Source organism: Ipomoea nil, unplaced genomic scaffold (genome assembly GCF_001879475.1).
Source record: "Ipomoea nil cultivar Tokyo-kokei standard unplaced genomic scaffold, Asagao_1.1 scaffold0656, whole genome shotgun sequence".
NCBI lineage: Eukaryota > Viridiplantae > Streptophyta > Magnoliopsida > Solanales > Convolvulaceae > Ipomoea > Ipomoea nil.
Genome location: NW_017617084.1, coordinates 366,317 through 390,487, shown reverse-complemented (window position 1 = coordinate 390,487; position 24,171 = coordinate 366,317). Strand labels below are relative to the sequence as shown.

The 24,171-nt window shown below is 39.2% G+C and overlaps 1 long non-coding RNA gene across 1 annotated transcript; it reads left to right on the top strand.

Annotated features, from left to right (window-relative positions):
• Positions 1-397: 397 nt before the first annotated feature.
• Positions 398-24,171, top strand: LOC109174747. Its single transcript, XR_002053172.1, has 3 exons — positions 398-408; positions 2,443-2,448; positions 24,094-24,171. It is a non-coding gene; the product is annotated as an uncharacterized LOC109174747 (long non-coding RNA).

Here is a 24,171-nt window from a genome sequence, read left to right as displayed (position 1 = left end):
TTTTGCCTTTTCCAATGGGCGACAGAACCAGATGAGGAATACCGGCAACCGTCTCGCTCAATATTGTAATTACTACGAGTATCCCGGGCAAGACACCAAATTTTGCCAGAAACAAGCCATGTTTTTTAAAGAAAATAATGTGGCTGTGCTCGAGCCGCAAAGAACCGGTCGTCAATCACCTGCAGTTCATACTACGTCTATTACTGCAATGCCCACTCAACCGTAGCTCATGGACTATGGGGCCTGGCATCAAACTGTGAATGATGCCATGTCTCTTTAGACACTGGCCGACTACACAGGGCTTAATGAGATAATCCTGGGCGATGGTAAGTCTCTTCATATTTCACATACTGGGTCAGTTCTTTACCTTCAAACAATTGATCTCTTCTCTTGTCTGATGTGTTTTGTGTTTCGAGTCTGCAAACGAATCTCGTTTTAGTGTCTAAACTCAGTAAAACTAACTCTGTCTCGGTTGAATTCTTTGACACACATTTTGTTGTTAAGGATCGGCAATTGGGAACACCTCTCGTGTGGGGTCCGGTCGTGAGTGATATCTACAGTCTTCCAATCCAACGGTCTCAAATCAATGTCACTACCAAGTCGTCATTGTCAAAGTGGCATCACCAATTCGGTCATCCCAGTACTAAAATTCTAGCTTGTATTCTTAGAAACAATAATGTAAGCTTTAAGCCTGAAGAGCTTATTGCGTTTTCATGTAATTCTTGTCGCATTAATAAAAGTCACAAACTGCCATTTTATTTTAGTTCCATGTCTAGCACTCGACTGTAGCAATTAATTTACACGGATGTGTGGAGTTCAGCAACGGTTTCTGTGGATGGTTTCAAATACTACATTAATTTTGTCGATCACTACACTAAATATGTTTGGTTTTTTCCTCTAAAATTCAAGTCAGAAGTTCACGTTGTCTTCCTTTAGTTTAAGCGTATGGTAGACAATTATTTTGACTATAAAATTGTTTCGGTCTTTTATGATAATGGGGGTGAATATATTAAGTTAATTCCTACGTTTAATAGTCTGGGGATTTCTCACTTTACTTCGCCTCCTCACACTCCGGAGCACAATGGTCCGCCTGAACGACGGCATAGGCACATTGTCCAGAGCGGTATGGCGTTATTGCATTATGCGTCTATGCGTTCCTCGTATTGGTCCTATGCTTTTCAAACAACAGTTTACCTAATAAATTACATGCCTATTGCAATTCTTAATAATTCTTCACCATATGAGAAGTTGTTCAATAAACACCCGAATTACCAGAAAATTTGGCTGTTCGGGTGTTTGTGTTATCCATGGTTAAAACCATACTTTCCAGCCAAGTTGTGTCCAAAGTCTTTGCCTCGTGTTTTCTTGGGTTATTTGTTAAATCAGTTTACTTGTAGGTGTTTAGAAATATCCAATGGTCGGGTCTATGTTTCCCGACATGTTGAGTTTGTGCCAAACGAGTTCCCGTTTCACGAATTGGTTCTTCGTTCCGTTTCCATTGTCGCACCATCGCCTCTACTTGTGTATTTTTTTTTTTTTTTTGAATGGCACATTGTATGAGGAAGTCTATATGGCGCAGTCAGCGGGTTTTGTTGATGAGGAGAAGCTTGCTCATGTCTGTAGGTTGAGGAAGGCGATATATGGGTTAAAGCAAGCCCCGCGGGCTTGGTATCTTGAATTGTCTAATTTTCTCGTTTAGTTTGGTTTTAAGAAGTCTGTGGCAGATTCTTCCTTGTTTATTTATTGTACCTGTAATGTCACTTTATATTTCTTGGTGTATGTCGATGACATATTCGTTACAGGCAATAATGAAGCTTTCACCGCGGTCTTTGTACATCTCACGGAATGGTTTTCCCTAAAGGATCTGGGGCACCTGTATCATTTCTTAGGTGTTGAAATGGTTTTTACTGCGACTGGTTTGTTTTTGTCACAGAGTAAATATGTGGTTGACATTCTGGAATAGTTTAGCATGATGGGGGCGAAGCCGGTGTCCACTCCGATGTGTACTTCCGTTGATTTGGGTGCCGATGACGTGGCTTTTGACTCAATGGCTTATCGCCACGTTATTGGTCGCTTGCAATACCTTGTGATTACCAAAACAGATGTTTCATTTGCGGTGAATCGCTTGGCACAGTTTATGGCATTGCCTACTAAGGGTCACTAGCAAGCTGTGAAGTGGATTCTGCATTATTTGAAAGGTACACTGCATTTTGGCCTACATTTTCAGCGTGGTTATCCACTTTCTCTTGTGGCTTATTCGGACTCGGATTGGGGTGGTGTTCGTGATGGGGGGTGTTATACCATGACCTATTGTGTATTTTTTTTTTGTTCTAATATTATCTCCTGGAAGTTTGCGAAACAACGTTCGGTATCTCGGTCCTCCACGGAAGCCGAATTTCGGGCACTTGCTAATTCTGCTGCTGAAGTCATGTGGGTCCAGAGTTTGTTGTGTGAACTTGGGTTTCGTATGCGGTCCACACCATTGTTGGTTACTGATAACTTGAGTGTCTCGTATGTGTGCAAAAACCCAGTTTTTCACGCACGAATGAAACACTTAGCTCTAGATTACTTTTTTATTCGTGAACAGGTTACTTCTGGCTCCCTGCGAGTCAGTTATGTCCAGTCCGCTGAGCAGGTTGTTGATCTCTTGACTAAACCACTTGGTCATCGGTTGTTCGCTGCGTTTTGGTCTAAGCTTAGTCTCACTGATGGCGCCTCAATCTTGCAGGGGCGTGTTAAGACTTAATCTATTCGTTGTTATATTTGTTGTATTGGCCTAGTCTCGTGGTTTAGGTGTAACTGTTTCCTACTTTCATGCCCTGTACTCTATTTATTGTTTGGGTTTACGGTGAATGAATTACTGAAGTTCATACTCTCAGATATTCTAACTTATACATAGTAAATGTTAAACACAATAATGCCAACGTCCTTGATTGGGATGAGACTTGAACATGAGGCCTTTTGTTTTGAACAAGCAAGTGAGATGTCTAGTCCAAATATTAATTATGTAGATGACGAGTAGGCCTACTCATTTGACACCAACAAATTTTACTGTGGATCATGGTCCATGTAGCAACATGGACCATAAGTAGGTATCATTCTAATTACACTTTAGTTTCATTTGACAATATTGTTATGTTTTTCAATTACATTTTTCACACACACTAGTTTCATTATAGTAATGCCAAAGTGTCATTTTAATCTTACTACAGTTTTATTTGACAATATACGTTATTGCATGAGCTCTATTGTTTTAGTTTCAATTTCCACACACACACTAGTTTAGTTATAGTAATGTTAAAGTATTATTTTAATTACATTTCATGTTTATTTGACAATATATGTTATTGTCTGGTTCTGGATTTTAGTTTTATTTTTCACGCACACTAGTTTCATTATAGCAACACCAAAGTATCATTATAATTATACTACAGTTTCATTTAACAATATATGTTATTGAATGGGCTATGTTTTTTAGTTTCAATTTCCACACACACTAATTTCATTATAGTAACATTAAAGTATCATTTTTTTGAAAGCAAAAACCAGCTGAGCATAGATTAATGAAGAAGAGCTGAAACAAAGTCAGGAGGGACCGAGTCCCAGTACAAAGAACTAACTTGCTAAGAGGCTTGTGAAGCTAAAGTATGAACTATTAAATTAAAATGTCTAGAGACTAAATGAAAGGAACAAGCAATAAACAAAGACTTAAATGCTAAATGATTTGGAATGACAATCCCAACATGAGACTTGGGTCTGATACTGGTAGTCGTGAGGTAGCGGTGTAGGTTCGAACAATCCGTGTAGAGGGCAACGGTTGACAAGCCACGGTCCTTGAGCCACTATAGAGCCTCCTTACAAGCTATTGATTCTGCCATAAGAGCATCTGTGCAAAACGGGAGCGGTCCGTTCGACGCTGCTACGAAGCCGTCCTCGGCAGTGCGGAGGATTGCGCCATAGGAAGCTGACCTAGTAGTCGGTGAGAAGCTGGCGTCGAAGAAGCAGCTGAGGGCTCCAACTTCCAAACGCGGTTGTTGAGACAGCAGAATTCCCGGACGCATTATTCCAGCTGGAGATGGCACTGGACACTTCCCTCCAAATCTGCATCGGCCGCTGCATACAAGCATTCCATACAGAAGAGTTACGGACCTGCCAAATATGATAAAGAATAGCTAGCACTTTAACAAAGACATCCCCTGCCAACAAACTAAATGCATTTTCGATCCATTTTGGGATGGAATCCCTTGTCACACAAACAATAGGGAGGTTGGATTCATCCCAAACCAATTGTGCAAATTCACATTGTATGAGGGAGTGCATAGTGTCTTCATGAAAGGAGACACACATTGGGCATGAGGGGCTCACCTCCACTCTTCTTATAAGTAGATTAGTAGTGGTAGGAAGAATTTGACTGATAGCTCCCCACAAAGATGTCTTCCATTGGGGGGGGGGGGGAGAGGCTTAACGTTCCAAATTGAATTCCACTTACTAAAGCCAAGCGGAGTGGGACTATAATTCCCCATAATGCGTCAATAACCACTTTTCATAGAATAACACCCACTGGGGTCTCATTGCTAGTACCACGAATCCTCATAAGATGGAGCCACAAGGACCATAATAATGTGATTTACATCACTAGGTATGAAAATATCCCCTAGAATCGACAAATTCCACGAATTAGTGGCTTGATCCACCAAACCATACACCTTCGAACCATGTAAATGTTGAGGAATAGGGGTATGTATCATGGGGTCTGAATCGTCAAGTAGCCATGGGTGACCCCAAATTAATGTGGAATCCCCATTGCCAATCTTCTTCTGACACCACTACAAACTAAATCATGGGCATCCATAATACTTCTCCAACAATAACTAGGGTTATTTCCTACAGTAGCATCAATAAAAGAGGTTCTAGGAAAGTACCTTGCTTTGTATACTTGTGTAGCCAGGGATTGAGGTTTTATGAGAAAACGCTATGCCTGCTTGCCCAACATAGCCAAGTTGAACGCCTGCGGATCCTTGAAGCCCAAACCACCTACACTTTTAGGCTTACATAACTGGTCACAGGCCATCAAGTGAATACCACCTCCATTAACACCTCCTGAACCCAGCCAATAGCATTTCATGGTCCTCTCAATTGCACTGCATAATGAATCAGTTAATAGAAAAACACTCATAGAAAAAGTGGGCATGGCCTGAGCCACACGCTTAAGAAGTATTTCCTTGTCAGCCTGTGAAAGCAATTTCTTATTCCCGGAACCAATCCTTTGTTTGATTTTTTCCTCAATATAGGAAAAGACTATCTTCTTATTTCTTCCAACAGAAGAGGGCAGACCTAAGTATTTACCAAATCAAAAGCCTGAGAGGCACCCAATAATAAAGTAACCACTGCATCCCTATCCTTCGCCTTAGTGTTCCTACTAAAACACACACTAGGCTTATGAAAATTTATAGTATGACCTGAAAGGAGTTTATAAGTACTTAGACACTATTTTACCACAACTGCTTCCTGCAAATTTGCTTTAAAGAATAGCAGACTATCATCTGCAAAGAAAAGATATGAGATAGCAAGGGCACCACGAGCCAGTCTACAACTATGAATAGCGCCTTGAGCCTGTGCATTTTGTAATAAAAGAGAAAGACCCTCAACACAAATAATAAACAAGTAGGGAGAAAGTGAATCACCTTATCTTAGACCACGATATGGCCTAATAACAAAGTTGATGTGCCTAATCACCTCGAGCCATATTACTATAGTTTTATTTGATGACCATGGTTCACATAGCGTTGTGTGGACCATGATCCACGGTATAACAACCATTTGACACCACTTTGAGAGAGGAAGGGGAGGAGATGCGAGTTTGAAAGTGGAATTTACAAATGTATTTTGAGTAAAAACACTCAAAAGATATTTTTGGTCAAAATGATTTTTTTTTTTCCTTAAACCACAATGAGTAGTGTTAGCTTTATTATCCTTAAATAATCAAAAACTAAGTGGGAAATCTAAAAAAAATGACTTTCAAAAATCATATTCCAAAATTTCAAATATGCTCTAAACATTTAATTTCATGCCAAACTGAAGCAAAGAATTTCCGCTTCAATTCGGCTTGAATTGATATTAAAAGAATGACTTTCGAATCTCTAAAACCTCTTATTGTGTTCACTTGAAATGGCCTAATAACAAAGTTGATTGGAGTTGTAGTTTTAGCGGACCTAACAAGAAGTCCAGTCTAGATGAAGGAGAAAACAAAGAACATGTTTGGTAACATAGTTTGCTTACTAGTTAATTTTAATTTATTTGATGACTATTAGTTATTTGATTTGGTTAATAATTAATATGAGTGTTTGATTAATTAGTTTTCTGTAACAACTTATTGTTCTAAAATGTTAAAATTCAAAAAGCTGCTCAAAGTAGCTTTTTCGATCAACTTTTTAAGAAAATCATTTTGCATGTAATCAGTTATCAACTAACAACTAATTTACTAAACGCTTTTCTTAAATCAGCTTATACTATCAACTAATCAAATCAACTAACTCAATCAGTTAACAACTATTTACCAAACACTCCAAATAAACTTGCCATAAATACATAATTTATTTATAAGACAATGAGCTTTTGTTATAATTGTAATGAACAATAATAATATTAGTGTTGACCTCATGATGTAATTTGGCAGAACAGTGGTGCAGTGGCATGTAGTAAACCTGGTAACCCTAATGACAAGCAAGCTAAGCACCTTAATTAATTGATTATCTTTTTTAATCACAAAGTTGTTTGTATTAGGAAACCATAAATATATAATTAAACTTCATAATTGCGTATAGTACGCAACTTGTTAATAAATTAAAGAGGCAATATTTTAAAGATGGAATCTCACATTGGAAATTAGACAGCGATGGATCTGTACATCCATCCTAACTCACACGTACGCGTAAACCTATAGAGACAAACACTTCGTTGTATATGTTGTGAGAGAAATTAACCTAACCTATACATATACATATACAAACTAATACCATGAACTGATAATTGTACAAGTACTTGGAAGCTTGCGGGTCAGTTGAGATATATACGTCCCTCCTTCAATAATACTTCAGGACATGACCAAATTAGTCAGATTATTAGTTTCGAAATTACAAGATTTTAAATTCAACTCAGTGAGAGTAACTTATTAGCCTTCTTGATTTAACTTGATTAACTATGGATAACTTAGACTGATTTATCACATTGTAATCTTTTGCTGGATATGGCTACAAGATGAGATTTACTTTGGCTCTGTTTGGTAATATAGTTAGCTTATCAGCCAATTTTAACTTATTTGACCAATGTTAGTTGTTTGACTTGGTTAAATAGCTAATATGAGTGTTTGATTAATTAGTTTTTTGTAATAACTTATTGTTTCAAAAGCTACTCAAAGCAACTTTTTTAATAAGTTTTTTGAGAAAGTCAATTTGCATGTAATCAGCTATCACCTAATAACTAATTTATCAAACATTTTTCTACAATAAACTAACGCTATCAACTAGTCAAACTCACTAACCCAATCAACTAATAGATATCAGTTAACAACGTAACTATTTATCAAACACCCCATTGTTTACACATTCAGAAAGTGATTGTGAGTTTCCCTTAAAAAAAAAAAAAAACACTTCAGGACGTGAGTGGTCGGAGTCCTCAAAGTTGAGATATGATTCTAATCTTGAATTGGTAGTCGAGAAATAATAATTTATCTTTTAGCGTTTAAATTTGATATCGAATATATGAATTCGAAACGGTCATTAAAATCAAAATAATGAATAACTAAAATAAGAAATATATGTATCATTATAGTTAAGGAATAATTACATTTAGTATTACCTTTTTAGGAGAGTTATTGTCGTAAATTATTTACGACTTATAAAATATAATTATTTCGGTAATTTTTGTCAATGATCTTATGATCTAGTTATATGAAGTGGCTCTTTCAAAATTTTGTGCTTCAGTAATTATGAACAGATATTATATTATAACAGAGTCAGCAGTCCTAAAAAAAATTTAATGATTTAATCCTGTATTTGAGTCAACATCTTTTGATAGTGTATTATGAATTATGGATGAGTTTATGGAAGCAAAAGAAGTAATACAGGAAAGAGTATGAATAGAATAGGGGTTATCACGCCATGTGAGCACCAGCTGTGTCCACTCCTCACTCTTATCTCTCTAAGAAAATTAAAAAATAAATAATAATAGGACTAATAATAATGAAGATGAAGAAGAAGAAGAAAAAGAAAAAAAAAAAAATTGGCCGGAATTTCAATATATATATCCTTCTAACCTTCATCACTTCACCTTTTGACTCTCTTCATCCTTCTCTCTATCTCTCTCTATCTGCTCTAGTCTGTTAAAACACCACCTCTGCTCTCTCTCTCTCTTCTTGCAAATGGAGGTCATGAAAAGATAGAGCCAAAAGCATAAGAAAATAGCAGAAGCCAAAGATGAAAGCTAAGAGTACTAGTCTTTTCTACAACAGTTTCTTTATCTGCTTCGCCGTGCAGCCAATCTGTGTTTTTCTTCTTCTTCTTCTTCTGGTGGTGTTCATCTTCTTTCTCCCTCCAGCTTCAGCTGCTCCTCCGCTGAATGGGCTCTTCAGGGACTCACAGCAGCTACTGTCCTTCAAAGCCACCATTCCTGACCAAACTCCGCTACAAAACTGGGTATCCTCCGCAAACCCATGTAGCTTCACTGGTGTTACATGCAAGGCCTCCAGGGTGTCTTCTATAGATCTCGGAAGCACTATGCTCAGCGTAGATTTTGGGGTGGTTTCTTCTTTCTTGCTGGGTCTTGAGAGCTTGGAGACGCTTGTGTTGAAGAACACCAATCTGAGTGGCTCACTCACTTCTGCCTCCAAATCCCATTGTGGGGCTTCTCTCAGCTACTTAGATCTAGCTGAAAACTCCATCTCTGGCCCTGTTTCTGATATCTATAGCCTTGGTGGGTGTTATAACCTCAAGGCTCTCAACCTCTCCAGGAACTCCATGGACCCTCCTTCTGCTGGTGCAGGGGCAACCATTAGCCTTCAAAGTCTTGATCTTTCATACAATAATATTTCAGGTCAGAACATCTTTCTCTTGCTGCCCCCTGAGCTTGAGCTGTTGTCTTTGAAGGGTAACAAGTTATCAGGAAACATCCCAGAGTTGAGTTTCAAGAATTTGACTCATTTGGACCTTTCTGCCAATAATTTCTCCATAAATTTCCCTTCATTTCAAGACTGCTCTACTTTGCAGCATCTTGATCTGTCATCCAACAAGTTCACTGGTAATATTGGGGCCTCCCTTTCTTCCTGCCCAAACCTCAGTTTCCTCAATCTCACCAACAATAAGTTTGGGGGTGGTGTCCCTAAGCTCCCCAGTGGGAGCTTGCAGTATTTGTACCTTAGAGGGAATGATTTTCAGGGGGTCCTTCCAGAGCATATTGGAGATTTATGTAGCACTCTTGTGGAATTGGACTTGTCTTTCAATAATTTATCAGGTATGGTCCCTGACAACCTTGTTGCTTGCTCAGCCTTGGAACTTCTTGATATCTCCAACAATAATTTCTCTGGTGGGTTGCCTCTTCAAACCCTACTCAAGTTCACTAGCTTGAAGACATTGGATTTCTCATTCAATAATTTTGTGGGTAGCTTGCCTGAGTCACTGTCTAGCCTGGTGAATTTAGAGACCTTAGATTTGAGTTCTAATAATATCTCTGGTTCCATTCCCTCTGGGATTTGTAAAGACCCTAGAAATAGCCTCAAAGTGCTGTACCTTCAGAATAATCTGCTCCATGGCCCAATACCTGAGAGCCTAAGCAACTGTTCACAACTCGAATCTCTTGATCTTAGCTTTAATTTCCTCATGGGGAAGATACCATCTAGCCTTGGGTCGTTGTCGAAGCTCAAGGATTTGATGATTTGGTTGAATCAGCTCGAGGGTGAAATCCCGTCGGAGCTTATGTACTTGCAGTCCTTGGAAAATTTGATTCTTGATTTCAATGACTTGTCGGGGAGTATCCCTGAAAGCCTCAGCAACTGTACTCGTTTGAATTGGATTTCTTTATCCAACAATCTGTTGAGTGGTGTTATACCGGCTTCATTAGGGCAGTTGTCTAACCTAGCCATTCTGAAGTTGGGTAACAACACATTCTCTGGAAGCATACCGGCTGAGCTGGGGAATTGTCGCAGCTTGTTATGGTTGGATCTCAACACCAATTCATTGAATGGGAGTATTCCGCCCGCTCTGTTCAAACAATCTGGCAACATCGCGATGGCATTGCTAACCGGGAAGCAGTATGTGTACATTAAGAACGATGGAAGTAAGGAGTGCCATGGAGCAGGAAATTTACTGGAATTTGGTGGGATTACGCAGGAACGCCTGGACAGGATTTCAACGAGGCACCCTTGCAATTTTACTAGAGTCTACAAGGGCATTACCCAACCAACATTCAACCACAATGGATCCATGATTTTCCTTGACCTTTCTTACAATAAGTTGGAAGGCAGTATCCCCAAGGAATTAGGTTCCATGTACTATCTCTCTATTCTGAATTTGGGGTATAACGATCTCTCTGGTCCAATACCTCATGATCTTGGAGGCTTGAAGAATGTTGCAATTCTTGATCTGTCACACAACCAACTCAACGGCACGATTCCACAGACTTTGACCAGCCTCACATTGCTTGGGGATATTGATCTGTCAAGTAACCAGCTTTCTGGGATGATACCCGAATCAGCTCCTTTTGACACATTTCCAGATTACAGGTTTGCCAATAATTCTGGGCTTTGTGGATACCCTCTTCCCAAGTGTGGGTCAGCATCAAGTTCTAGTGCAAACCAGCACAAGTCCCATCGCAGGCAAGCATCGGTTGCAGGAAGTGTGGCGATGGGGTTGTTGTTTTCTCTCTTCTGCATCATCGGTTTGCTTATAGTTGCCATAGAAGCGAAGAAGAGGAGGAAGAAATCAGAGGCTTCTCTGGAGATGGACAGCCATTCCTTTTCTGGAACTGCACACACTGACTGGAAGCTAACCAGTATCCGTGAAGCATTGAGCATCAACCTAGCAACCTTCGAGAAGCCTCTGAGGAAACTGACTTTTGCAGATCTCCTGGAAGCTACCAACAACTTCCACAATGACAGCCTGATTGGATCCGGTGGTTTTGGCGATGTGTACAAAGCCCAGTTGAAGGATGGAAGTGTTGTTGCGATTAAGAAGTTGAAATATGTGAGTGGGCAGGGAGATCGAGAGTTCACTGCTGAAATGGAGACGATTGGGAAGATTAAGCACCGGAATCTGGTCCCTCTATTGGGCTACTGCAAGGTTGGTGAAGAACGGCTTTTGGTTTACGAGTACATGAAGTATGGAAGCCTAGAGGATGTTCTGCGAGACAGGAGGAAGCACGGAGTGAAGCTAAATTGGGGTGCAAGAAGGAAAGTTGCGATAGGAGCTGCAAGGGGATTGGCCTTCCTTCACCACAACTGCACTCCACACATTATCCACAGGGACATGAAATCCAGCAATGTGTTGCTGGACGAAAACTTGGAAGCTAGAGTTTCTGATTTCGGGATGGCAAGGCTAATGAACACTGTGGACACTCATTTGAGCGTGAGCACCCTAGCAGGCACTCCCGGATATGTCCCTCCTGAGTACTACCAGAGCTTTAGATGTTCAACCAAAGGAGATGTGTATAGCTATGGTGTGGTTCTGCTCGAGCTGCTCACTGGCAAACAGCCAACAGACTCCCCAGATTTTGGCGACAACAATCTCGTTGGGTGGGTAAAGCAGCAAGCGAAAATAAGAATTCGTGATGTGTTCGATCCAGAGTTACTGAAAGAAGACCCGAGCTTAGAACTCGAGCTTCTAGAGCACTTGAAAGTATCGGTGGCTTGCTTAGACGATCGGCCTTTCAGACGCCCCACAATGATTCAAGTCATGGCAATGTTCAAGGAGATTCAAGCAGGTTCTGGGATTGATTCCTCATCCACAATTGCTGCAGAGGATGCTGCTTTTCATACAGAAGGGGTACACATGAGCATAAAAGAAAGCATAAAAGAAGGCAATGAGCATTGATCAGATCACAAGGATAAATTTTGCTCTCATCTCTCCATTGCCTTCCATCTAAAATTTTCCCCTCATGTCATCAAAAATTTGCCACTGTATTTTTTGGAAAATGTTGTATGTACCATTAGTGCCATGAAGAAAACCAAAAAAAGAAGAATCTTGATAATATTATACATAAAAGAGGTTGTTATACTTGTAACACTGTTGTACATAAATACGGATGGGAGTACTAGTTTGCTTTTTCTTTCTGCACTTGTTCTCAACTTACAAACATTTTAGATTCTCACATCTAATCCTTAAAGACAACAGTTGTGTTTGTGAATTGTGATGGTGACCAAGTATGGGGTAATTTTGGCCCTTTCTCCAATCCCATTTCCAACATATCTTTCCTTTCTCATCATATTTCTGTATTGCTTAAACATTTCAACATAATGATTTTTTATTATAAAAAGTTGAGTATAAGTGCATGTTTCTTCCTCTACATGCATATATAATTATATATATATATATGCGGTTAGCACATCGTGTCTTCCTTCATTGAGAGTTGCAATTTCATCACCGGTTTGTTGTAGCTTGTATGGCCTTTACGGCTTTAAGCTAGCTAGCTTCAATGCAAGTATATTCCTTATCAACTTTTAGGCTTCTAGTTTTCCTTTATGCATACTTATGCTAGGTTTAATCCAGTTGAGTCTCGATCGGCCCTATTTAGAAGTAACTCTCCCAAAAATATTGTTGCATATACATGGTGTCAAGTTCGGACAACTTTTGTTTCAAATTCGAAAAGAAATTACTTGTGGTTAGTAAGAAAAGAAAATATTATGGTACGTTTAGTCCAGATATTAGTAAATACAAAGAATGCAAAAATTGCCTTGGAACTTAACGTAATTGATTCGGTGCCTGATATAAAAGTCATGATTAGAGGTGGCAGTGCGCCAGTGCTGAAAGGTCTAGATAGATTTCTTGTGCACACATGAAGACTATAATCTAACCGGTGGGCAGATTGCGCGACTCGCGATTTACCTTAGCAGTGGCTCTAAGGGCAAGGTCCTGTGGACTTAGGATTAGTCCAGCGAAGTTGGGATTGCGTAAGTATAAACAAAAAAAGAATTCAAAAATTGAAGTAAAAATTGTAAATCTACCCGTCTATGCCCAACTTTTACTCTTACATACAAAATCTTGATTTAGACACTTGTATTGAGACCCACATAAAAAAAAAAAAAAAGTAGCTTATTAGTGTCTATTACATCAGGAGGTAAAATTTAAAGAGTAAGATTTGAAAGTTTATGCAGTAGAAATGAACTTAGTTAGAATTAGTTCAAAGTAAATATAGTCCTAATAATACTTGCAAGAGTACATATATATTTCTTTAAAGTAATTAGTACAAGAGAAAGGACATTACTTTTGGAATTAATTATGATTTAATACACAAGAAAATTGAGAATAAAAATATGGACGTGCAGGTAGCTGTAGGTTAAACACCTTTTTAGGCTAATTGAATCTTGGAAATCCCATTTTTAATGTGATGTCGTCCTTAAGTAAAATTGTTAGGCTGATTTTTGACATTTCTGATTCGACAGCTATCTAACGTTGACCAGTCAACCACCCCCACTCCACGTCCTCCTCATCACTTGCTATCGATTTAATTATTAGTAATCTCATCTTAACCCCAGGAACCTTCTAAGAAATCTCAACCTTTAAGCTACCAGCCTACCACCATTTTTTTTTTTCATTTAATTTCTTCATTAATTAAGTCTCTTTAAAATAATTATTTTATTTTTACTGCAAGTGCACGTAACGTGTCTACGGCATATTCTCACATTATAATCTTTAAGTTATACTTATACAACACCAACTAAATTGGTCAAATAATTAATTAGATAATCACACTTTGTTGAAGTTATTTATTGACATTATTAGTTTGAGTTTACATCAAAGTTTTATTTGTAGACCAAGTGTAAAAGTTATTTTATTTCAGTTAATGTCATCGAAAGTCCTCAGAGTATAGTGATTTTATCATGTCTAGTCATTTAATTTTTAAATTTTAACCAACTGAGGTCCTTCAACTTTCAAGTTAACCACATGTAGGCCTTCAACTTTTAAATTTTAACCAACCATGGTCCTTTCAGAAGGAACACAGTTGGTTAAAATTTGAAAGTTGAAGGACCACGAGTTGTTAAAATTTGAAAATTGAAAGACCACGGGTGGTTAACTTGAAAGTAGAAGGACCATAAGTGATTAATTTGAAAGGTTTAAGATTAAACGTGATAGAATCACTGTATTCGGATGACTCCAGATGACATTAATTATATTTTATTTTATAGAAATATTTTTGATATATAATATTAGTATATTACTTGATCGTGTTGAGGATGAAATATTAGAATTGAGTTATGGTTTAATTTTGATATGAAATGAAAAGGTTTACTTATAGATACTTGTTACTTCCTTTATAATATTTGAATTAAAAAGAAACTTTTGAAGGATTTTTTTTTTTTTTATAGAGAATTATTGAGAAATATAAAAAAAGTTGAATTTGACATTTAAAACTACAATGATTATTTTAACTCCCTCTTTTTGGTGTATATATGTGACGGAGCATGCATGCGCACATACATGCACGTGCAGTCTTGGTTGGAATTGATGCAATTCCACAATACGAGGGGGAGGTATGCTCTCTACAAGCAACCTAACGTGGGACACACACCTAAAAGTAATAAACCCATAAAAAAGAAGTGTACCCCTTATTACTTATTGGAAATTTGGGAAATTTTATAATGAAGTAGTTTAGTTATAGCTTTGGTATGAGTTTTTTGCATTTTTATCCCACGACTATGGTGTCATTAACAATTTTGATCCATGATTTTTAAAACTTGTAAAATTGATTCATGACTACAACTTTCTTAGCAAATTTGGTCATTTTAATGTACTTTTAGTTCAATTCTTGTCGGAAAATTTTACTCTCCATTTTAACATGGGTAATATTGTCTTTTCCATCTCACAAACTAATGACATAAATAAATAAATAAATAATTAATGTTGTTAGTGACAACCTTTGTCTAATGAAAAATGGGGAGGATGATGAATTTACCCATATTAACGGAATGTGAGATGGAAAAGACAATATTACATATGTTAAAATGGAGACTACAAAATTTTCGCCAGAAATTGAACGGAAAATGCACCAGAAGGACCAAATTTACTAAGAAAGTTATAGTCGTGGACCAATTCTATAAATTTTAAAAATCGTGGATCAAAATTGTTAGCGACACCATAGTCGTGGGACAGAAAGTGCAAAAAACATATGTTTTGTAAAGTTATATTTTATGTTTAAAAAAATTATGTTAATGAGTTTGTGGTCTAGTGACACCAAGTTACTCTTTCATATATGAGATTGTGGGTTTTAATCTCCCTGTAGGCATGAGATTGTGGGTTTTAATCTCAATGAAGGTATAATGCATTGTATCAGAGTTTGTAGTACTAAAAAAATGTTTAATAAAATTATATTATATTTTCGAGTTTGAATTTGAGCTGTATGTTTATCACTTTTCTTTGGTTAAATTTTTTTTCTACGATATTAGTGATATTATTATTAAGTTTAAGATGATAAATTAAAACAAGTTTGACCATTTATATCATGGACCAGGGTCCACAAAATATTATGGACCTTGGATCGAAACGACGAAGTACAAAATTTATACTCATAAGGTACATAATTTTATAACACAAGGCACATACACACGTTATATATTTACTTATTTCTCAAATTTGATTTAGGCACATAATTTGTGTTCAAAGGTACAAAATTTCACAACACAAGACAGAAATTAATAACATAAGACACAATTATGGCAAATTATATCGTGCACCAGAAAGCACTATGCATTGTGCGCCCTGGCCCAAAATGAAGTCGTTTTGTATCTTTTAAATCCGTCTCTCATTTCTGCCGTTAACTTCTCTTAAAAAAAATTCCTTGTTTCGTATATACAGAATTGTATAGTAGAATACAAATAAACTCCTAACATAATACATAATACACATAAACTCTTAACATAATACACATAAATTCTTAACATAATACACATAAACTCTTAATCTAATACACGTAAACACAAGTGTTAAAAAAAAAAACTGTAACGAGATTGGATGGGCGGAACAGTATCCATCGCGTCAACTCCCCACCAACTTATAGAAATGTCGTTGTTTTAGGTCAAGACGCACAATGCATTGTGCGCTTTGGTGCACGATATAACAATCCCACAATTACTAATTTATTTTAAGTACAAAATTCATACTTTTAAGGTACATAATTTCATAACACAAGACACAAAAACCTTATAATATAAGATGCATCACATGCACCAAGTTTCTTTGGGGTCGTTGTTGGGCTTGTTGAAATGATGAGGATTAGATTAACGGAAGTTGCATAACAAAAGGTCTGTACAACATAGATATAGAAGTAAGTAGAAGAGTCCTAGTAGACTATAACAAGTAGTCCTAACATTCCCCCTCAAGCTTAAGGTGGACTAGCTGCAACATTAAGCTTGCCACGCATAAAACGAAACCGGGTAGACGGAAGCGCTTTAGTGAAAATATCAGCCAGCTGATCCTTCGTGGAGATGAAATGAACCTGAATCTCCTTCTTGGAGACTTTGTCACGAACAAAGTGGTAGTCAATCTTCACATGCTTTGTTCGCGCATGAAATACCGGGTTAGTGCAGAGATAGGTGGCGCCCAAGTTATCACACCACAATTTGGGCGGAGACTCCGGAGACAGTCCAATCTCCCTCAGCAATGACACAAGCCAGGTCACTTCCGCAGACACATCCGCTAAGGCCTTATACTCAGCTTCTGTTGACGAGCGAGCCACTGTACGTTGCTTGCGACAGGACCAAGAAACGAGATTGCCACCTAGGTAGACAGCAAACCCACTCGTCGACTTGCGATCAGACGGATTACCGGCCCAATCCGAGTCCGAAAATGTATGAATATCAGTGGAAACAGAACGTCTGACAAGTAGACCTAGGTCACTAGTGCCCTTGACATACCGTAACACCCGTTTTAGCATCCCCCAATGCGCCATGGTGGGAGTATGCATGTGCTGACAAAGCCGGTTCACCGCATATGACAAGTCCGGACGAGTAACTGTAAGATACTGAAGTGCCCCGGCCAGACTGCGGTATTGAGTAGGATCATCAAAAGGAGCCGACGCAGAATCATCAGTCACCGCAAAAGACACAGGAGTAGCAACGAGCTTACAGTCAACCATACCGGCGCGCTTCAAAATATCACTCATATAGTGCCGCTGAGAGAGCAACAAACCATCGGACAGAGAAACAGTCTCAATCCCAAGGAAGAAGGACGGAGACCCCATGTCACGAATCTTAAACTCTGCCGCCAACTGAGCCACAAGCCCCGTCACACGAGCCGAATCTGACCCCATAACGAGAATGTCGTCCACATACACAAGAAAGTAAAGCTGCACACCACCATGAGAATAATAAAACAAGGAAACATCAGTTTTAGAAGGAACAAAACCAATTGAGACCAGAAAAGTGTGCAGCCGTGTGAACCAAGCACGGGGAGCCTGCTTCAGCCCGTACAGAGACCGCTGAAGTAGATAGACGTGACCAGGAGATGCCTTGTCCTCATACCCTGGCGGCTGCCGCATGTACACAGTCTCAGCTAGAGTGCCATTCAGGAAGGCATTGTGGACATCTAACTGACGAATGATCCAACCCCGGGATACGGCGAGCGAGAGAAGAAGGCGAACAGTCGTGGGCTTGATAACAGGACTGAATGTGTCCGAAAAATCCTGTCCAGCCACCTGATTAAAACCTTTAGCCACCAGCCTCGCCTTGTGACGCTCTATCGAACCATCAGCCTTGCGCTTAGTCCTGAAGACCCACTTACACCCAACAACATTCATACCTGGAGTGTAAGGCACCAACCGCCATGTGCAATTCAGAAGTAAAGAGTTAAACTCCGCATCCATAGCCGCACGCTACTCAGGATGCCGGGCCGCCTGAGTGTAACAAGTAGGATCGGAGTTATCAGTCGTAGAGACCAAAGCCACATGCTCAGTAGGACCTCGGCTGCGGGTGGCCATCACATGAAACCGGGGCAGAGCAGCCCGCGCTGCACGGCGCGACCGGCCACGCACGGGAGCCGTGACCGTGCGCTCACTATCCGTAGCACCACCGACAACAACATCCGAATCAGCCACGGGCGGCTCAACAACATCATCCGAATCATCCACCGTAGCAGGGTGAGAAAGTGGAACAGGAGCAACACCCCACGGTACCTCCGGAGCTGGACCTGAAACCTGCGAATCAACAGGAGAAGCAAATGGAAAAACAGACTCATCAAACCGCACATGGCGGCAGATGAAAACCTTATTAGTGCGGATATCCAAACAACGATAGCCTCGGAACGAATCCGGATACCCCAGAAAAACACAAGGAGCAGACCGATATTCAAGTTTGTTACGGTTATATGGACGAAGCAGCGGAAAGCAAAGAGAACCGAACACACGCAGAAAAGAGTATGACGGAGGAGACCAGTGGAAACGAAGATGTGGGGAATCATTACCCAAAACTCGAGTAGGCATTTTGTTTATAAGATACACAGCGGTCTCAAACGCATAGTCCCAAAAACGAGTAGGGACAGACGCATGAGCCATCAATGCTAGACCAGTCTCAACGACATGCCTATGACGACGCTCCACACGACCGTTCTGCTCGTGCGTATACGCACAGGATTGCCTGTGACGAATACCCAGCGATACAAACGTAGAGTGGAGCTTCTTATACTCTCCCCCTAAATCAGATTGTATGGAAATAATTTTGCGGGAGAAAGACCGCTCAACAAGTGACCGAAACTGCTCAAATATAGAATAAATATCAGTTTTAAGCCGCATAGGATAAAATCAAACATAACGAGTAAAATCGTCAACAAACAAAACAAAGTAACGGTACCCATTTGCAGACACAACAGGCGCAGGGCCCCAAATATCCATATAAATTAATTGCAAAACATGAGTACTAGACGAATCAACACGGGGTAAAGGGAATCGGGAGGATTTCCCTAACTGACAAGCAGAACATATATCTGACACATTATTTTGACTAAACGAACTAACACCAGACAATTGCAACACTTGACGCAAAACACGTGCGTGTGGATGGCCAAGCCGCAAGTGCCAGATAGACGAAGACGCACGCGCAACAAACGCAGTAGGCGCAGAACTCGATGACGGCCAAGAATACAACCCCCCGAAAGCATGCCCCTTAAAAAGAACCTCCCTGGTCAAACGATCCTTCACAAAAAAAACGACGGATGAAATTCAAAAAAGACGTTATTATCTTTAGCGAATTTCTGAACAGACAACAACGAGGACGAAAGACCGGGGACATGCAACACATTATTTAACGAAAATAATCTAGAAGGCGAAGCTATCGAAGTGGAACCAACACTAAATATGGGCAAACCTGTACCGTTGCCGACCCGCAGAGTGTCAGAACCATCATACGGAGTAGCCGAAGAGAGCACGGATGCATCCGGAGTAACATGGTTCGTAGCCCCGGTGTCCGGGAACCATTGGTGCGGCCCATCCGAACCACCATCACCGGCCGAATAGGCCATATGCGCCTGCGGACTCGGGTTCGACGCGTACTGGCTCAGGCGAAAGCAGGAAAGAGCAGAATGGCCTTGACTATTGCAAAGTTGACACCGCACAGTCTGGTTGCGTCCTCTGCCACGCCCACGGCCGTGACGACCACGACCGCCACCACCGGAGTCACTGTTGCCGCGCGACTGGCCGCCAGTTCCCCGACCACCGCGACCTCGCCTCGCCGCCATAGCCACTGGAACACCACCGTCATCAGCACAAATAAATTCATGCGACACCAAATAATCGGATAGCTCCGTCAAGGTGACTGGAGCACCACGGGTCAATGGAGCAACCAAGGGACGGAGCTCTGGCCTCAGACCACGGAACACGTACAGGTTCTGGTCGTCGAGTGTGACCGGCCGTCCAGCAAGAGCAAGATCCTCCACCAATATTTGAGCTCGGCTAAGGTAATCGGCTACAGACGCCCCTCCTTGCCGGAGCCCTTGAAGCTCGCCCAACAGTCGTAGCGCCCGAGAACGAGTAGCGGAGCCTAGGGACTGTTCGACAACCAACCACAATTGCCGAGAAGAGGTCCGGCCAACGGCCAGAGGAAGCGTCTCCTCGGACAGAGACGATATCAGAAGAGATAATATGGCCTGGTCTTGCCGGCGCCACATCTGTTGAACGGAAAGAGAGGGGACAGGACCACCGGCGCTGTCTGCCGTCGAAGCCACCGACGTCGCCGCCGTCGGACACGGCAGGGACCCATCAACGTAACCAAGAAGCCCCTGACCATCCAAGAACGGAATCATCTGCGTTCGCCAGAATAAATAATTCCGGGACGTAAGTTTCAACGAAACAAAGTGGTGCGCAGAAGATAAGTTTGAATGGGATGAAACGAGGGTAGGAGCAGGCTCAGTAGCAGTCCGTTCGGTAGAATCACGAACAGAACCATCATCATTGAGACCTGCCATGGAGAGAACCTGGACAAAACTGATACCAGATGAGGATTAGATTAATGGAAGTTGCATAACAAAAGGTCTGTACAACATAGATATAGAAGTAAGTAGAAGAGTCCTAGTAGACTATAACAAGTAGTCCTAACAGAAATGATGAATTCATACAGATAAATAGGTTATTATTGGTATGAAATTACAAAAATAAATACTCCGTAGTTACTTTCATTATTTAAATAAAAAAAATTGATAGTAAAAGGATTTTAGAGCAAATACAAGTGATAAAGTAGTGCAAAACAATAAAAATCTATTTCTACAACATTCAACCAAAATATAGTATATAGTTATATATGTTGAGCATGTAATATATAATTAATAAATGTTAATCTAATTATTAATTTAATATATTAGTTGAGGAACCTAAAGAAATAATGTTTATGTTTCATGTGTAACCTATTTTTAATTAGTTCATATATGTGAAATGATGTGTAGTTTTAAGTGTCTAAATCTCAATTTAAACTTTATAATTAAAGCGAAATATATCTCTTTTAATTATATACCTAAAAGTTGAGAATACTTTACTCAATTCACTATTGAAAGAGTGTTGGTAAATATTAAATTCATGATATTTTAATAATAAAATTACACTCCACCACAAAAAAATTATTTTGTGGACCCGGTCGACCTATGTCCAAATATACCCAATTTACATACTAAATATTCACATTTTACCTTTTAAAAATTTACAATTTGTGATGACCCTGTATTATATTCACAAATTTTTAAAATTTAATAACACAATTTATATTCTAGAAGTTCACGATTTTAATACTAAATACACAATTTAAGACCAAGATCTACCATTCAAGGTGGACCCTGATCAAAGGTATAACAACTGCTCCACCACTCAAACTCTACTTTTGAACTTTTGAACTTTTGAAGTATGAATTTTTTTTTTTTTTTAAACAAGGAATAGTTTAATCTTGAACTTTTGGACTTCCATTTGGAAGGTTGTAAGTTCGAGCCTTAGTGGAGGCGCGTTATTAGCTCTTTGTGTTTCAGTAGGTTGAGAAAGTATACGAACAGATACTACAATATAATAGAGCTAGTAGCATTCAAAAAAAAAAAATCTTTAGCTGCTAATATAATAAAAGAAAATAAAATGGAAACTAGAATAGGTTATTAGATTCGAATAATTAAAGAAAGGTGGTCCATTGTAAACATAATAATAATAAAAAATAAATAAAGGCCCCATCTCTCATAACTTCGATGCATGCACTGCACGCAGAACACAAATGGATATATGTATATATAAATGTGAAGACACACACTTGCATTCTACTTTTCATGGGTTTCTAAAATGTTGAAATTCAACATTTGTCTCCTTCCTCGTAGACAACGTGCACCACTCATGCTCTCTACCAACGATGTGATATGTTTTTTGTGCTTGTGTGCGTTGTGACTTCTCAAAATTTAAGGTCATGTACTATACCGCCATATATATATATATATATATATATATATATATATATATATATATATAAGGAAGGGATCAGGTGCATTTGTGGCTTCCCGTGCGGTTGTGCGGTAGATTAATGTGCGTGAGGTTTATACTTAATGTGCGTGAGTGTTATGCTTAATGTGCCCAAAATTTGTACTTAATGTGCGTAATGTTAATATGCGTGAGTTTTGTACTTAATGTGCCTGAGTATTATGCTTATTATGCGTGAGATTTGTGCTTAATGTGCGTGAGTAGTTCAGAATTATGAGCTCAGAAGGAAGCAGAACAGAAAACTCACGCACATTAACGCCCAAGCTTCTTGTTACTTCTTCCTTCAATTTGGCCATGGATTCTGGATTATCAGCTACCTTCAGTGTAGTTGAATGTTTATATATATGACGCACGCACAGCAAAATTTGCACACCAGCTAAGTGTGGATTTCTGCTGTATTATTCCCATAATTCTTAACCACCATAGCCCGCCTCCGCATCATCATCATCAGGGAGGGGGCAATGGCTACTGGGGATGGGGAAGAAGCTGACATCCATATTTTCTGCTGCATTTTACACATTCACGCACACTAAGTACAAATCTCAGGCACATTAAGCACAACACTCACGCACATTGAGTACAAATCTCACACATATTAATCAACCGCACATCTGCACGGGAAGCATTCAACCGCACGGGAACCTTTCAAAATATATATATATATATATATATATATATATATATATTAATAATCAAATGAGAACTCCTCTTCTCGTATGATTATGGAAATCAACATAAATGCACACAAAGTGTGTAAGAGGTAGATTGTGTGCATTCTGCATGGCAATATGAGATTGTATACATTTATATTGACGCTTGAGAACATTTATGTACAAGTTCGCAGGTTCTCATTGAAAATCACCATACAGTGTTCGGAAATACACCATTGGGGGTGGTGAGTTATATGGTGTATTTTTTTTGGGTCTGTTGTGTATTTTTTGATGTTTTATTGCATTTCATTGTGGTGTGTTTTCCTTACACTGTTGGTGCATATTGTTAACAGTGTTGGTGTATTCTGAAATTCCACCGCACCACCGCATGCAGGGACGGAGGGAGAGGGGGGGCAGCTGTCCCCCCTGCCAAAAATGATACAGCCCCAAAACGACGTCGTTTTGGAGCTGTATATATATATATATATATATATATATATATATATATATATATTTTTTTTTTTTTTTTTAATTTTTTTTTCTTATTTTACCTATTCGGTTTTAAAGTAGCAGACAGATCGTGCGTCTCTGACTCTTTGCCGCAGCGCCGCTATCAGCTTCCGGCGCATCTCCGTCCCGGCCTACCGGCTTCCGGCAACACGCCAACACCGCCTCTCAGTGCCCCTCGTGACCGGAAACTCGTCTCTTCAGTCCTCCAAGTGCTCACTACTCAGGTTCTTATTTTTTCCCTAATTTCTCTAATTTTCCTAATTACTCAAATTTTATTTTAATTAATTTAATGTATGTGTTTTGTTGAATACTTGAATACATGAATTTCAGAATTTGTTTATTAGTTTATGAATTATCAATTAATCAATTATGAATTTATGATTTATGAATGTGAGTTGGGTAGGTTTAGTGTTCCTAATTTTTCTAAAGACAGTGAATGGCCGAATGGCCTAATTTTCAATTGGTGTTACTTGAAATCTTGAATACATTTATACTTGAATACTTGCTAATTTTCAATTGTTGAATGGCAGTGAATAGATTATATTGGTGTTTGCTAATTTTTCTAATTTTGTTTCCCCACTCTAGTGTTCCTAAATTTTCTAAGGACAGTTTTGAATGGCAGTGAATAGATTATATTGGTGTTTGCTAATTTTTCTAATTTTGTTTCCCCACTCTAGTGTTCCTAAATTTTCTAAGGACAGTGAATAACAGAATGATGCAGTGAACTTTGTTTTGCTAATAAGAGTATTACCCTGTAGTTTATCATAAACTTTGTTTTGTAATTTATAATGTATTTTGTATTTTAAGAATTGTATTTTTATTT